This window comes from Mya arenaria, chromosome 11 (assembly GCF_026914265.1).
Source record: "Mya arenaria isolate MELC-2E11 chromosome 11, ASM2691426v1".
Taxonomy (NCBI): domain Eukaryota; kingdom Metazoa; phylum Mollusca; class Bivalvia; order Myida; family Myidae; genus Mya; species Mya arenaria.
Window position 1 is genome coordinate 4,319,846 of NC_069132.1, and position 15,862 is coordinate 4,335,707.

The following is a 15,862-nucleotide window of genomic DNA, read 5'->3' on the forward strand; positions in this document are numbered from 1 at the left end:
AGCTTTATAAAGCGTGAATATAATTCGCATCGGGTGCGTTTGTTCGACGGTCTATGTGGTCGGATGTGGTGTCCACATAGTCGTAGTGGCTAACATTTTCGTTTAAATGTACTTCGTTTTCTTCCATATCCACAAGTGATGGTACATGTTCGTTTTCGATAGCACTTGCAGACACTCTCTACAAATGTAAATAAACTGTTTTGAATAAATATTCTTTGAAATTCCTTACCCTTCTTCAATAATTTATAAAACAAACACTATCGAGTATACGATTACAAACGTGTTGCAAGAAACGTCTGCTGTCTTGAATGGTTAAACCCACTGAATGTTTTAGTTACGATCTCTGTAACGATTATACCCTGTTCTGATCATGTGAATATTCTAAACCAATCGGAAAGAGTCATTTGTGTTGGAAGTGAGATGTATTTGAATACGTGTATAAACAAGAATCAATTGCAATGTCACGGTTTCAACTGTTTTTTAAATAACGTTTTCTTACAATAATAAACCGGAATCCTGAGATATAACACTATATGGTTCTTAGTCTAGATGACATTACATTTGATTGTTATAATTTAAAGAAGTCTTACCTGATTGTGAAGGGCAATTGTATCCACATCAGCCTGCACAACATCATACACATGTAAACTTTGCCCACTAAGTGCAGTTCTTCTTCGGCGTAGAAGCGTTTCATACACTGTTTCAAAGAATACATATATTTATTAAACATGTAGTTACAGTTTTTTACTTGGATTTTAAAACAAAATAAAATGTAATTTTCGAAAGACTCGACGGCATTCTGTCACTCATCTGAATGCCATTGTCCTCAAGTGAACGTCAACAATTCATGCATTTTACTACTCTTGTGGACATGGAGAGATAAACAATATTCAAGAATGTCATTATAAAATGAGTTGATTCCTCTGATTGTATTGCTGATATATCCAAGGATTATTGATGCAGTTTAGTTTAGTCTTCTGAGTATGTTTGTGCATTGTCATATGTATTATTATTATTATCATTATTATTGTATACCGGCATACATACGAGGTTGTTTTCGATGGAAAATGGCAGAAGGGTTCCGATGAGATTTCTTGGTTGCTTAACTGGTTTCTGTAGCTTCCATTGTATTATTGATTTGGTGACATTTGTTTTGCAATATCGATTGAACAAGTTGCTCTTCCCTTCGATCTAGTGTCCTGCTAATTATTACAAATATTTCCAAATAGGTTGTATTTTCTCAAACTTCAATCATTATGTTTCGTATGTAGGGACATGTTTTGATTTGAGTAGTGTAGTAACACACGAATCACATATAAAGATAGACTAAGATTATCAAATCTTAAATTTCTTAAAGTTGACAGTTGATTACCAATGGCATGCCTCCTGCCACAGTTAAATAAGAATTGAGTCTACCTTCGTTGAGTAAAAACATTGTCAACGGGAAGACACCGATCACAAATTGTTCAACTTGAGTTTCGACCTAGAAATGAACTAGATAGTAATTGTCCATTAATCAAATGATTATGAACAATGACCGCAGTACGTTTGGTTTTGATTTCAATGTGTACTTTTCAATCTAAACAATTACCATGATGTTTGCATCGACGACAGAGAAGCACGGTAAACGTCGTTACAATTAAAGCTAGAAGAATTCCAGCTACGGCGTAAATGACCTAATGCCACTGTTCAGTTACAGCTAGTGCAGGGTTGGTTGCTACTTCTGCAAAAAGATAACATTCGCTGTACACGTACTTTTGTTTGGTTATAAGGGTTTTATTATTATATTTTTTTTCCATTATTTAATGCATTTTTTACATTTCTAATATTTAATATAATGCCAACTAACGTATTTTGATTTTAAATTAAAAAAGCCAACAACAATCAGATTAGGTTGAGCTTCATACAGGTTTGCATATGAAGTTTTGCAGTTTTGCAGTTTGCTTAAGACATTCTTAATAAGCACATTGAAAGTAGTGATCTCTTTTAGTTCACGTGCCGTCAAATTATCTGCGGATCGCAGTGACTCCGTAAAACATTTAAATATCTTGACATTGCTAAGAGACATTTAGTTGAAAATTGTTTCCTATTTGGAGAGTATTAATCACAAAAATAAATCACAGAAAATTTCTTGTGTGGATTTTACCATTGCCTTCAAAGAACTGGATCTCTCAACCAAACTGAATGTTAAGAATTAATAACCAGCTAAAATGAGTTAGCTCTTTTCATTTATCGTGCCATTGACGACATACTTATTGATGCCTTGTTTCGGTATTAGTAAAAAGTGAATATCCGATTTTTACCAATTCGAATGGAGGTGGGTTTTTTATATAAGTATTATATCCAATTGAATCGTTTTTGGTATATTTGATTGTTTAATTGTCCTCATTATTCAGTTGCATGAAATGCATGTTCAGCAAAAGTTAGATCGACAGAATGCCATACGTTTCTAACATTTAATTATTTTATTCAATCTCGAAACCGATCAAACATAGATTTAACTTACCCTTCATACTGATGTTTTTGATACTTTACATTATTGCTTAATATGTAGGTGTTTTAAGCAGTCAGAAATTATTATTTTTACACTTATATATATATATATATATATATATATATATATATATATGTATATATCATGTTTTCATTTCAAGTATACATATTAAACTAATTTCCGGAATTCTTGATGAATTACAATTAAGGTACCTGAAATATAAAGCTGCACAGGTTCCGTGCTATCCACTGTATTGCACTCTAAACTATATGCTCCCTCGTCTCTTTCATCAAAGTGGAATATAGTCAATATGTACAAATATCTAGATACCATATCCTCTTCCTAATGACGGTCTTCGTGAAACTGTATATATTCGATGTTCTTCTTCCATGCTCGTGTAGGGAATATTTGGTACCATTTAGAAAGGTCAGACGGAAAATATCCCAGTTTGACGTCGGCGTCGCGAGCAACCGGGCTTAGAAGAACTAGAGCGCCACATCGGCCAGAAATATCTGTAAATGATTACGGAAAACTGTATTATTACAGAAAAACCATGTGTTTACCTTATTTGTATTGATAGCAAAGCTATTTCTTAATAGAAAATACCTGATCAGGCCAAATAGAAAAAAGTTAATTCCCCCTTTTTTTTTTCTTTTAGTCGGCTTCAAATAAAACCCAATTAATAAAACAAAAACAAATCAGAGTAAATAAAACAATGCTAAACACTTTATATCTACTATATAAATAAGTGTGCAGAATAATATTGGTTAATATTTTGAAATGGACGTTGATATTTACATATTTAAAGATATTAAGCGTGTTCTTATTGTTGTGTTTGTTGAACATCCAGCGTAGAAGACAGTTCTGTTGTATTCAATCGAAGCGATCCATTTCAAAAAGTATGACTCATCCTCCGAATATCTTATAACATGTGGCCCATTTATTGCTTGAAATTGTGTGTCACCTTCCATTATGTATCTCCATTCTACCTGACATCCCCAGGGGTAGAACGGTGTCGCTTTCAGTGTTACCGCCCTGTTTACAAAAGCTGGCCCGACCACTGATATCGTTCAATACTGCGTACTGGCAGCACAGATGTACCCAAACACAGCTGAAATATCGGATGTGAGCCACAATGTACACGATTATTGCATACGATGAATGAAAAACTTATCGTTGTTTTAATCTACAAAGGAGTAGAAGTAGAAGTTAGAGTTTGCAATTGAAAAACACTGTCAGGAATCGACATTGATTGCCATACAGAACGATGCTAATTCGACATATAACAGGCTGGTCATTTAGCTCGTCTGTCAGTTCGACGGTTGAGTCAATTAATCATTAAGATCCTATGACGAGTTTTAAAAACGAATTCAAAATAATATAGCAATTGCATTGAGAATACTTTGATGTTTCAGTTTAAGATATGCAATATATTGCACCGATTAAGCACCAAAAGTACTACGCCACGGTTGGCTTTGCCATGAGCGAAATATTCACTTTTGTGATACGTATTGCATTCTTAAACTGATACAAACAAATGTGTCATGCTTAATATTAAACAAAAATAAAATTTAATTGATATTAAATAGAATCATTTTAACTAAATGACGTCATACTGGAAACGAAATTAAATGACGTCATTGCATATTCTTCCCAGCATTGTAAACGTTTATGTTTCTATTGTAACAATGCAACGAGTCAAATCTGAGACAACAGTGTGTTTTTATCGATTTAATCACTGTTTCAAACTCCGAGTTTATCGAGATATAATCCACCGTTATATTTCAATTAACCACCGAAAAGCATGACATAAAATTACTCTCGCTTCTTACCACAACTACTTGTACTCGTCGTTCACTTAAGATTTTTTTACCACAGATCCTCATCCAAGTTTGAAGAACGCGACCACTACAAAAGTAAAAGATTGACGCAACGTATATAATATCAGTTGTTAGAAAACCAACCGAACAACTTACCGAAGCCAGAAATCAAATGATACCGACAATAATTATCCATTACACCAGCATGTTCATTAACAATATTCATAAATGGTGGTAGTCACGAACTAGTTCGATCATACTTAGATTAGCGTCCGCAATTTTTCATTAAAATAATCGTCCAAAGGTCGCAATTGTTTCAGAGTAATCACAATGAAATGTTTAACCACATAGTACAATAACAACACACAATCAATTCATTGCTGGTGGTTTTACTATAAGCGGACAATGAACGGCAATGTTATGTTTCGAAACATATGCCCGAGCAAAAAAAAGACACAACTGACACTTATCAAACCAGCCGTTCAACGCCACAAGGCAATAGACGAAGGTTGATTAACCATTAAAATGTCAATACAAATGTGTTGAAACGGTTTTAATGTAACCCTCTTTGAGGCTCAGTGAATAAACTATTTTCCTGGGGATGGTGTTAAACCGGCTAACATGACTATATCTCCAACTATTGGCCCAGCTATTATGAATTTCTCAAATAAAAGGTGTCAGCCTAAGTGCATGCAAATGTGAGGTTTTGAATACAACATTTTAATCGTAAATGTAGCCATTGGAAAAATGATTTTGGAAATTATCCAATGGATTTTTGAAATACAATACTCTATGCTCTCGACCTTTTAGGTAATCTACTGATGGATATAAAATAACAATGGGCAGGGCAATCTATTGAAATAAGAAATATGAAAACATGCTTCCAACACACTTGGAAGTACTGTAAAACCGCTATAAAATGTTTTTGATAGTTTTTCCAACGCTTTTGTCTAAACATTAAACTCCATATCGAATTCGACGGCGGAGCTTAACAGTTCAATAACTAGCGTGCAGAAAGATTACATCTCTGTAACGTTTAACGCACGCTAGCGTTAAAAGACGGAGGAGCTTAACCGTTCTCTAACTAGCGTGCAGAAAGATTACATCTCTGTAACATTTAACGCACGCTAGCGTTACAAGTAGGCGGAGCTTAACCGTTCAATTACTAGCGTGCAGATAGATAACATCTCTGTAACGTTTAACGCACGCTAGCGTTACAAGACCTTTACCGTTCAATAACTAGCGGGCAGATATATTGCATCTCTGTATCGTTTAACGCACGCTAGCGTTACAAGGCGGCGGAGTTTAACCGTTCAATAACTAGCGGGCAGATAGATAACATCTCTGTAATGTTTAACGCACATTAGCGTTACAAGACGGCGGAGCTTAACCGTTCAATAACTAGCGTGCGAATAGATAACATCTCTGTAATGTTTAACGCACGCTAGCGTTACAAGACGACAACACTTACCTGAATGATGCTGATCTTTATGCATGCTGATATTATCGATGATTAATGGCGGGATATCGGATTTCGAAACTCACGGTCACCTTCATTTGGCGATCGTTGACTCTGATTTTAGTTTAAATACAGGAGAAATTGTTAATTGAAAATATAGTAATTAATCTCGCAAGTAACTATTTGTTAGAATTTTTATTAACATACATACATACGCAAATGTCATACATTGTGGTATGAGTGAATAAACGATGTGTAAATTGACTTGACTAATTTGAACCGTTCTCGCAAATTCATTGGTGCCAAAAGATACTTGCGAACGGGCTTTCACGCTTTTAAGAAGAGTTTGTACAAGAAGCTCCGTTCGTTTTTCAAGTTTAACAAGGGCAATAGTTCCGAAATATTATCTTGTCGGGGACAGACTTTCAAATATACACCATACAAGAATCAGAAATGCTTGTAGCAACCTTAATGCACATCTCACAATAATCCTAGTTGTGACTGTGGACAAGGCACAGAAGATGCTGTACATTATTTCTTTAAATGTAGTAGATACGGCGAAGAACGTTATTTTTTCGAAATACTCAAACTTCATACTTCTTTATGAAATTTAAATAGACGGTATACCTGACAAGTACTCACAAATGATTTATAAAATGATTTCGGATTTCATATGGGAAAATAAACAACCCTTAATAAACAATATTACTTGTCAATTACAACGCGATCAAAGGGGCTTGAACATGCCAAGTATAACTGTAATTTGCAAGGCATTCAATGTTAAATTTATTTACATATTAATACAATCTGAACCACAAAACTGGAATACAAAAGGCATTTTTAATATGTAATCAGAATATGGTAGATACGAAGAAACGTATTTTCATATAAAATCTGGTCCCTAAAAAAAAGTTGAGGTTGTCACTCGGAAATAATCCCTTCTATATAAAGGCTATTGGGACTGGTGTGATTTTGTCCACTTAATGACAAATAATGGCTCAAACATGAATACACGGCTGTTCGGAAATAATTTAATAACCTTCCGCAATAATCCGTTATTTTTCTCATCCTTCACAAAGATAAAATTAATAAATCTCGAAATTTCTTGAGTACTTAACATAAAATATTTTTAGATGATAAAGATCTATACACGTAATTATAAACTAACGAAACTTGATATCAGAATGGAATACAATTAAAACCGCAGTTACAAAATGCTTACAAGCCGATACAGCTAAACATATTACAAACATACAAATACAATTATCTGACAACATCAAACTCCGCGGAAAAACAGGCAAATATATAGACTATTACGATTTAAAATTAAAGGACATCCACCATCTGTTTAATAGTAAAACATTAAAGTTAGGAAGTGAACAAAAAAGTCTTTAAAAGACACACAGTTGCAATTCAAAATATTACACCAAACGATTTTCACACAGCCAAAACTTAGCAAAATAAATTATTCAGACGGACTATGTAAAATCTGCAAATAGTGCACAAGGAAGTTTAACTCATCTGTCCTGGAAATGTAAGCACTCGCAAGATCTTTGGCAAGAAATAATTCCGATTGTTAATAATGCCTTAAACACGTTGCAAATAGGAATTACAAATAAATATCTACAGCCTTGCTGGGACTTTTTAATTTTCCAACAAAATGCAAAATAATAAACAGTATACTGTTAGAAGCAAAGTGGCGTATGTGGAAAAGTAGAAACTGTATAAATTATAAACAGAGATTCACATTCGCGTCATCGATCGAAATAGCGATTGAATCACGCACTTCCCTAAATTCTGCATATTATGATCGTCAAAAAATCCCACGAATATTTACTTTGTAAAAAATGGCCGCTTTACGTATACATGAAATGACGATTAGTGTTTACTCGTAAAATAAATACCGTTTTTTGGTTGTTGATTTTTGTGCTGTGGCATTTAATAATTGTTCTTATATAGCAATTTGTTAATTTGGCTAAGACATAAAATATTTTGTTCTTATTTTTCTCAGTAAAGTGAATTCTGTTACTCCCGAATTCGTTTCGCTGTAGTAGCCTCCCTTGACTTCAATACACAAAACTACGTAACACATTCGAATTCATACGCGCATTTGACAGATGGCGGTAAATTTAAATCAAGTTGAAACCGAAAATTAAAAAACAATAATTAAATAGGCAGGTATATAATAAATGGAATATTACGATAAAACCTTTTTCTGGTGACCTGCATCACGTCTCGTTCGGTGAGTAAACACATATCCGTGTTTACACACCGAACTCGACCTGATATTAAGATAGAATGAATATAAACTATTGTAAAATGGTTATTCATGAACGAAATAATAAATATAAGCAGATATACAAGGTGATCAATGTGTTTAATACCTTAACGAAACGAAACAGAAGGTATTTAAATGAACACAGAATAAATTATTTCAAAAATAGAGAAAAAACAACAACACTATATAACAAATTGTGCGATTTCCAGTCCATAACCACTTTTGCTTTCGAAGGTAAAAATATTTCAATCTCAGATATATTAAACATATGCGTTATATAGACGTCGATAACCATGCAACAATATACAGGTACTGCTATTATAAATATCTAAACGTTTTTGTTAAAATTGTCATTTTGTAACATGATAATTGCATGTATACTGTATGGAATATTACTTTTTTTGATTGTTGTAAGGGCCTATGGGGATTGCCCCGAACCCATGGCCCCTTAAACGGTGCAAATAAATGGGTCCTTGAGACATCCAAAAGAAAGAGAATCTTTATAAAGCGTGAATATAATTTGCATCGGGTACGTTTGTCCGATGGTATCTTTGGTCGGCTGAAGTTTCCACATAGTCGTAGTGGCTAACATTTTCGTTTAGGCGGACTTCGTTTTTCTCAATATCCACAACTGATGGTACATGTTTGTTCTCGATTGTACTTGCAGACGCTCCTCTCTACAAATGTAAACAAACTGTACTTTATAAATATAATATAAACACTTCTTTGAACTTCCTTGCCCTTCTTTAATAATTTAAGACACAAACACTATTGAGGTCACGGTTACATACGTTCTGCAAGAAATGTCTGCACTCTTGAATGTTTGAAAGCCATTGAATGTTGCAGTTACGATCAGTGTAACGATTATACCTCGCTCTGATAACGTGGATACGCTAAACCGACCGGAAATGGTTTTTATGTAGCAGGTGAGATGTATTTGAATACGTGTTTTAAACAAGAATCAATTGCAAGATCACGGGTTCAAACGTTTCTTTAAATAACGTAAAATACAATTATTAACTTAAATAGGGAATTCTAAGGTGCAACAATATAATCATCATATGGTTCTAAGTTTAGAAGACATAACATTTAATTGTTACAAAAGAAATCTTACTAGATTGTGAAGGTCAATTGTCTCGACATTAGATTGAACAACATCATAAACATGTACATTTTGCACTCCAACCGCTGTTCTTCTTCGGCGTAGAAGCGTTTCATACACTGTTTCAAAGAATAAATATTTTTATCAATCCGTTTTTTTTCTTGGATTAAAAACAAAATAAAATGTTTGTAATTTGCGAAGGAGTTGACGGCATTTTGTCACTCATCTGAATGACATTGCACTCACTGAACGTCAACAATTCATGCATTTTGCTTATCTTGTGGACATGGTGGAATAAACAATATTCAAGTATGGCATTATGAAACGAGTTGATTCCTATGAGTGTATTGCTGATATATCCAAGGATTATTGATGCACTTTAACTTGGAGTGAGTGTGTGAAATGTCATATGTATTATTATTATCATCATTATTTTTATATACCGGCATATATTCGAGGCTGTTTTCGATGGAAAACGGCAAAAGCGTTCCGATTAGATTTCATGGTTGCTTACCATGTTTCTGTGGCTTTTGTTGTATTCTCGAATTGGTGACATTGGTTTTGCAATTTCGATTTAACAAGTTTCTCTTCCCTTCGATCTAATGTCCTGCTGATTATTATTACAAATATTGCCAAATTGGTTGTATTTTCTCAAACTTAATCATGATTTTTCGTATGCAGGGACAAGTTGTGCTGATTTGAACAGTGTATTAACACACGAATCACATATATAAATAGAAAACCATCATTAAAATCCTATTTTTTTTAAATCGACATTAAATAATCAATGGCATGCATCCTGCCAGGGTTGAGTTAAAAAATGAGTATACCTTAGCTGAGTAAAAACAATGTCAATTGGAAGACGACGATAACAAATGGCTCACCTTTAGTTTCGATTAACTGAATTAGATGATCAATAACTTATTTTATTGTTAATAATGACCGCAGAATATTTTTACTGATTTGAATGTCTAGTTTTCAATATGAACAATTACCATGAGGTTTGCATCGACGAAAGAAAAGCACGGTAAACGTCGTTAAAAGTACAACTAGAAGTATTCCAGCTACGACGTAAAGGACCGATTGCCATTGTTGTGTTACAACTAGTGCAGGGTTGGTTGTTGCTTCTGCAAATAGATAACATTTGCTGTACACCTACTCTAGTTTGGTTATTAAGGTTTTATTATGATAGTGTTTCGTCCATGTTTTAATATTAATTTATTGCATTTTTATTCGATATAATGGCAACTAACGTACTTTGATTTTAACAACAATCAGATTAGGTTGAACTTAAAATAGATTTGCATAAGAAGTTTAGCAGTTTGCTTTGGACATGCTTAATTAGCACCCTAAAAGTAGTGATCTCATTTCTTTTTGTGTCTTTATGTTATCTTTGGATTGCAGTGACTCCATAAAACATCTCAATATCTTTACATTGTTAAGCGACATTTAGGTGGAAAATGACTCGTTTCTGGAGAGTATTAATCAAAAAAATAAATCACAGACGTTACAGTGTGAATTTTACCATTGCTTTCAAAGAACTGGCCCTCTCATTCAATCTCAATGTTAAGAATAATGAACCAGTTAAAGAGTGTTAATAAATATATTAAGGAAGCAAAGTAATTACGTACCATTTTCATTTAGCGTGCCATGGACGACATAAGTATTGATGCCTAGTTTCGATATTATCTAAAAGTGTATATTCGAATCGTTATATACAAACCTTCGGTCATTGAGCTCAAAACTGTCAATGATGTTTCAAGAACTTCCTGTGATTTCAAAGCGTTGCAAGTGTATATCTTTTTTCCATATCTCGTATAACCCAATTTTAACAGGCATTCCCCTGTTTTGTTACAAGTCTTTATTACAGTGTTATTTTCATCTTTCCACCAAAGAGTCCATTGTCCTGAATTGTTAAGGTCATCCCGGAAACATTTAATGATCACTGTAATATTTGGATGTAAAGCAACAGGTGATGTCATGTTCAAATACAAAGTCGGACCAACTGAAATGCAGTGTAAAACATGATGAGAGAGTATAAAGGTAAAACGATTACACAGTTAAAAGAAAACGACTGATATCATACATTACAACGTAGGTTTAATCATATTTCTATTAAATGGGGTTAAACCATCTGAAGAGAAAGATATGGAAACATATAATGAACAAATCAGTCACGGTCGGATTCAGAAAGTGAACGAAAGTCGACAAATAAATAAGATAAAGTACGAACCTGACAAATATACTTGATATATGTTCTTTAAATTAGATGGGAAATTGCAAATAAGAAATTTGTCAACAACTTACATAAAATTGAAATCGTGTACATTGAAGTTAACTTACTGATGTCGCTTACGATACATCTATCTTTTGCAGTTTTTGCGTGTTTTCCAGTTAATAATTTACTGAGTTTGTCCTTCACGTGAATATAAGTAAATTAAAATAAATAGCGTCGGTATATGTATCTGTGTTCTAATCACGTGACTTTCACATGCTTTATATACACACTGTAAACCATTCTCTGCGCTCTTTTTATCAGGTAACTCAGCTGAGACAGCGACAAACTATTCTTTATATCATGTAAAGTGATGTATTATCGGTCTCAGACTAGCTTGTTTGGACAATTCCAGGTTTGCTTTGAGGAAATACTGAATTCAGTTCCTGCTGATTTTGGAATCATCTGGTGTCCATTCACTTTAAATTAGGTGCACTTTTTGTCATAAAACAATGTTACTGTTTCAAATGTTCATGCATGTTATGCGTTCAAAGTATATATATATATATATATATATATATATATATATATATATATATATATATATATATATATATATATATATATATAAGCATTTTATATATAACTATTATTTCCAATTGAACCGTTGTGGTTTATTTGAGTATTCAACGATACTCACTATTCAATTTCATGAAATGAAATGCATGTTCCACAAAAGTAAGATGGACAGAATGTCATACGTTCCTAACGTTTAAATACGTTATTCAACATCGAAACCGATCCAACAAAGGTTAAACTTACGTTTCATAGTGATGTTTTTGCATACTGACACATCAGTAAAACCAAAATCGTAATTGCTTTTCCTGGTGCAGCACATATTTTTTCCATTACATGTTTTGTTAGCGTTTGCAATCGTTGCTGTGCTGATATACGTATAAGAAGATATATTAAATAAATCGATCTGTTGAACATCTTCTAGCAAGACGTTGCCAATGTGTAATTCTATAACTGGAGCTGGAATAGCATTGCGCACTTCACAAATTGATGTAGAACTTTCTCCATAAAGAAATGTGGGAACTGTGAGAACAGGCAGGCTACCTTTCTCTGGAAATAAAATACAATGATTTAACAGCAGTATATACGATCCTATAATTTTAACCTTCAGAAATAACGAATCAATGTTGTACATATGTATATTCAACTTGCATACCTACGTTACAGAGAATACCGTGCACTTCGTAAGGTATTTCAAGGGCTGCATTAGAAACCTGACATGTCACATTCCGTCTTGACAGTCCACCCATTTGTTTATGGACGTTTTGGAATCGGTACAACCCTCTCTTCCGTTCGCTTTCAGCAAGAACAAATGAATCATGGCCCAATATAAGAAATACTCTAACGGGTTCTGATCCATAGTTAGTTTTGCAATAGATTTCGGAGCCTGCATAAACATAAATGCACTCTGTTTTCTTAAAATCGGTGTACTTTGGACCGATGACTGGTAAACTCGGTCTTTCTGAAAAATAACAAAACTCATTAAAATCATTTTGCATATAACATAACCTTTTCAAGTGCCGATGAATTTTTTTTACTGCTTATGAAGTTTTTATAAGCAGTCATAAATTATGATTCTAACACTTATATAATTCATGGTTTCATTTCAAGTAACATAATAAATTAATTGCCGGCATTCTCGATGAATTATAATTAAGATACCTGAAATGTAAAGCTGCACGGATTCCGTGTTATCCTCTGAATTGTACTCTAAACTATATGATCCCTCGTCTCTTTCATCAAAGTGGAATATAGTTAATATGTACAAATATCTAGATACTCTTTTCTCTTCATAATGACGGCCCATGTGTAACTGTATATATTCAATGTTTTTCTTCCATAATCGTCTATGTAATGTATTGTACCGTATAGCAGCGTCAGATGGAAAATATCCCAGTTTGACGTCGGCGTCGCGAACAACCGGGGTTAAGAGAATGAGAGCTCCACATTGGCCAGAAATATCTGTCAATTATAACGTAAGGAATGTATTATAACAAAAAAACATGTAACAACCTTATGTTAATTATTAGCAAAAACAAAACTCAATAGAAACAACATTAACAGGCCAATATAAAAAGAACACGTTAATTTGTTTTTGGAGTAAACAAGAAATGGACTAAAACACTATATCTACGATATAAATAAGTGTGAAGAATAATATTGGTCTGACTCTTGAAATAGAGGTCGATGTTTACCTTTCATATTTAAAGATATTAAGCGTGTTCTTATTGCTGTGTTTGTTGAACATTCAGCGGATCTGTTGTATTCATTCGAAACGTTCCATTTTTAAAAAAAATGACCCATCTTCCGAATACCGTTTAGCATGTGGCCTATTCATTGTTTGAAATTGTGTGTCACCTTCCATTATGTAATTCCATTCTACCTTACAACCCCTAGGATAGAATGGTGTTACTTTCAGGGCTACCTCCCTGTTCACAAAAGCTGGCCCGACCAATGATATCGTTCCAAACTGCGATCTGGCAGCACAGACGTAACCAAAGAGAGCTGAAATATCGGTTGTGAGCCACAATGTATCCATGAAGATTACACACGATGAATGAATTTACTTATAGGAGTAGAAGGGGGAGTTTTGAAATAAGCAAACACTCAAAAACAACAACAACGTCAAGACCCGACATTCAATACGACATTGAAATAAAACAACAACATGTAAAATGGCAATGCCCGACTGTTGACCGTGATTGACATACAGATTGATGCTTATTTGAAATATCAAACAGACTCGTCATTTGACTCGTCTGTCAGTTCGAATATTGAGTTTATAAGTCTTCAGGTACTAAGACGAGGTCTTATCGATTTTAAAATAATTGATCAATTACACTGAGGATAATTTGTTGATTCAGTTAAAGCTTTACAATGTTTCACCAATTGAGCACCAAAAGTAATATTACACGAGTGGCTTTTGGTGTTAACGAGGTGATATGAACTACATTCTTAAACTGAAACAGATTGTTTTTAGCTCATGCTTATAATTTAACATAAATAAAATTCAATAGATAATAAATAGGAATGCCGCGAGAAATTTCAACCAAATGAAGTCATACCGGAAACGAAATTAAATGACGTCATTGCATTTCCTTCCCGACATTGATTGCTTTTTGAAACTATGTTTACAATTAACGAGTTAAGTCAGAGTAAGCATCGAATTATACTGCGATAAACGCACTGCTTCAAACGACGAGTGTATCGAGATATTATCTACAGTTATATTTAAATAAAGCACCGGAAAGCATGAAATAAACTTTCTTCCAGCTTTTTACCACATTTACTAGTATTCGTCGTCTTCTCTACAAATTAACGCAGATCCTAATCAAAGTTTGAAGCACTCGACAAGTACAAAAGTACGAGATTGACACAACTTATATAATATCAGCTGTAAGAAAACCAACGCAACAACTTACCAAAACTAGAAAACAAATGATATCGACAATACTTATGCATTACACCTGTGCGTTGATGAACGGCATTTCAATAAATAAAGCATCATATTCATAAATATTAGCTTGACATGTGTCACGAACTAATTCTATCGTACCAGGATTCACGTCCGCAATGTTTCATTCAAAAATCGTCCGAAGGTCGCAGTTGTTTCGAAATAATCACATTACTATATGTAACCACACAATACAATAACCACACTATTTGATTTTTTCGCTGGTGGTTGAACTTTAACTATAAGCGAACAATGACCGCAATGATAAGTTTCGAAACACAATGCATGAGAAAAAATAAAGTATTTCATTAATCACGGTTGAGCGAATAATGCAATTGAAACTATAGGAATGGCAGCAGGATTAAACAACAACTACATGTATGTTAAAAATCACAATACACTTCTCCCACGAGACGTTTATCGCCTCAAGGCGATAGACGATGGTTTGAGAGATAAAATTGTTCACTTACATACTACTGGGGATAATGTAATTGGTATTCAAATGCAGGTAACTCCTGATTATTACATGTTCTTTTTTCAGGTATATCTCCCATGCACGAATCACTCCATAACTGTGTATAGAGAAAACATAGATAAACATTAATATGACTTATGGAACACGTACTCGCCTGAAGATACATGTATCTTTCTGGGAGATTTTAATGCCAGATACGAGGTAAACAACTTACACACTTTGTTAAGGATTGCAACCTTATTACTAAATGTACTCTTTTATGTGAAGGCTCAAAGTCTATTTTTGTTTCATATGATGGTCAAATACATTCATTTATAGACTATATCTGTTTGCCATTTGAAATATTTGACTATTTTTCATATTGTGACATTCTTGATGACAATTGCTCAAATGTTTCACGACACAGGCCGATATTTGTAAAGTTATTGTTGTCCGACCTTGTTGATCAAAATGTCTGAAATAACTTAACAAATATCAATTTGGACAAAGT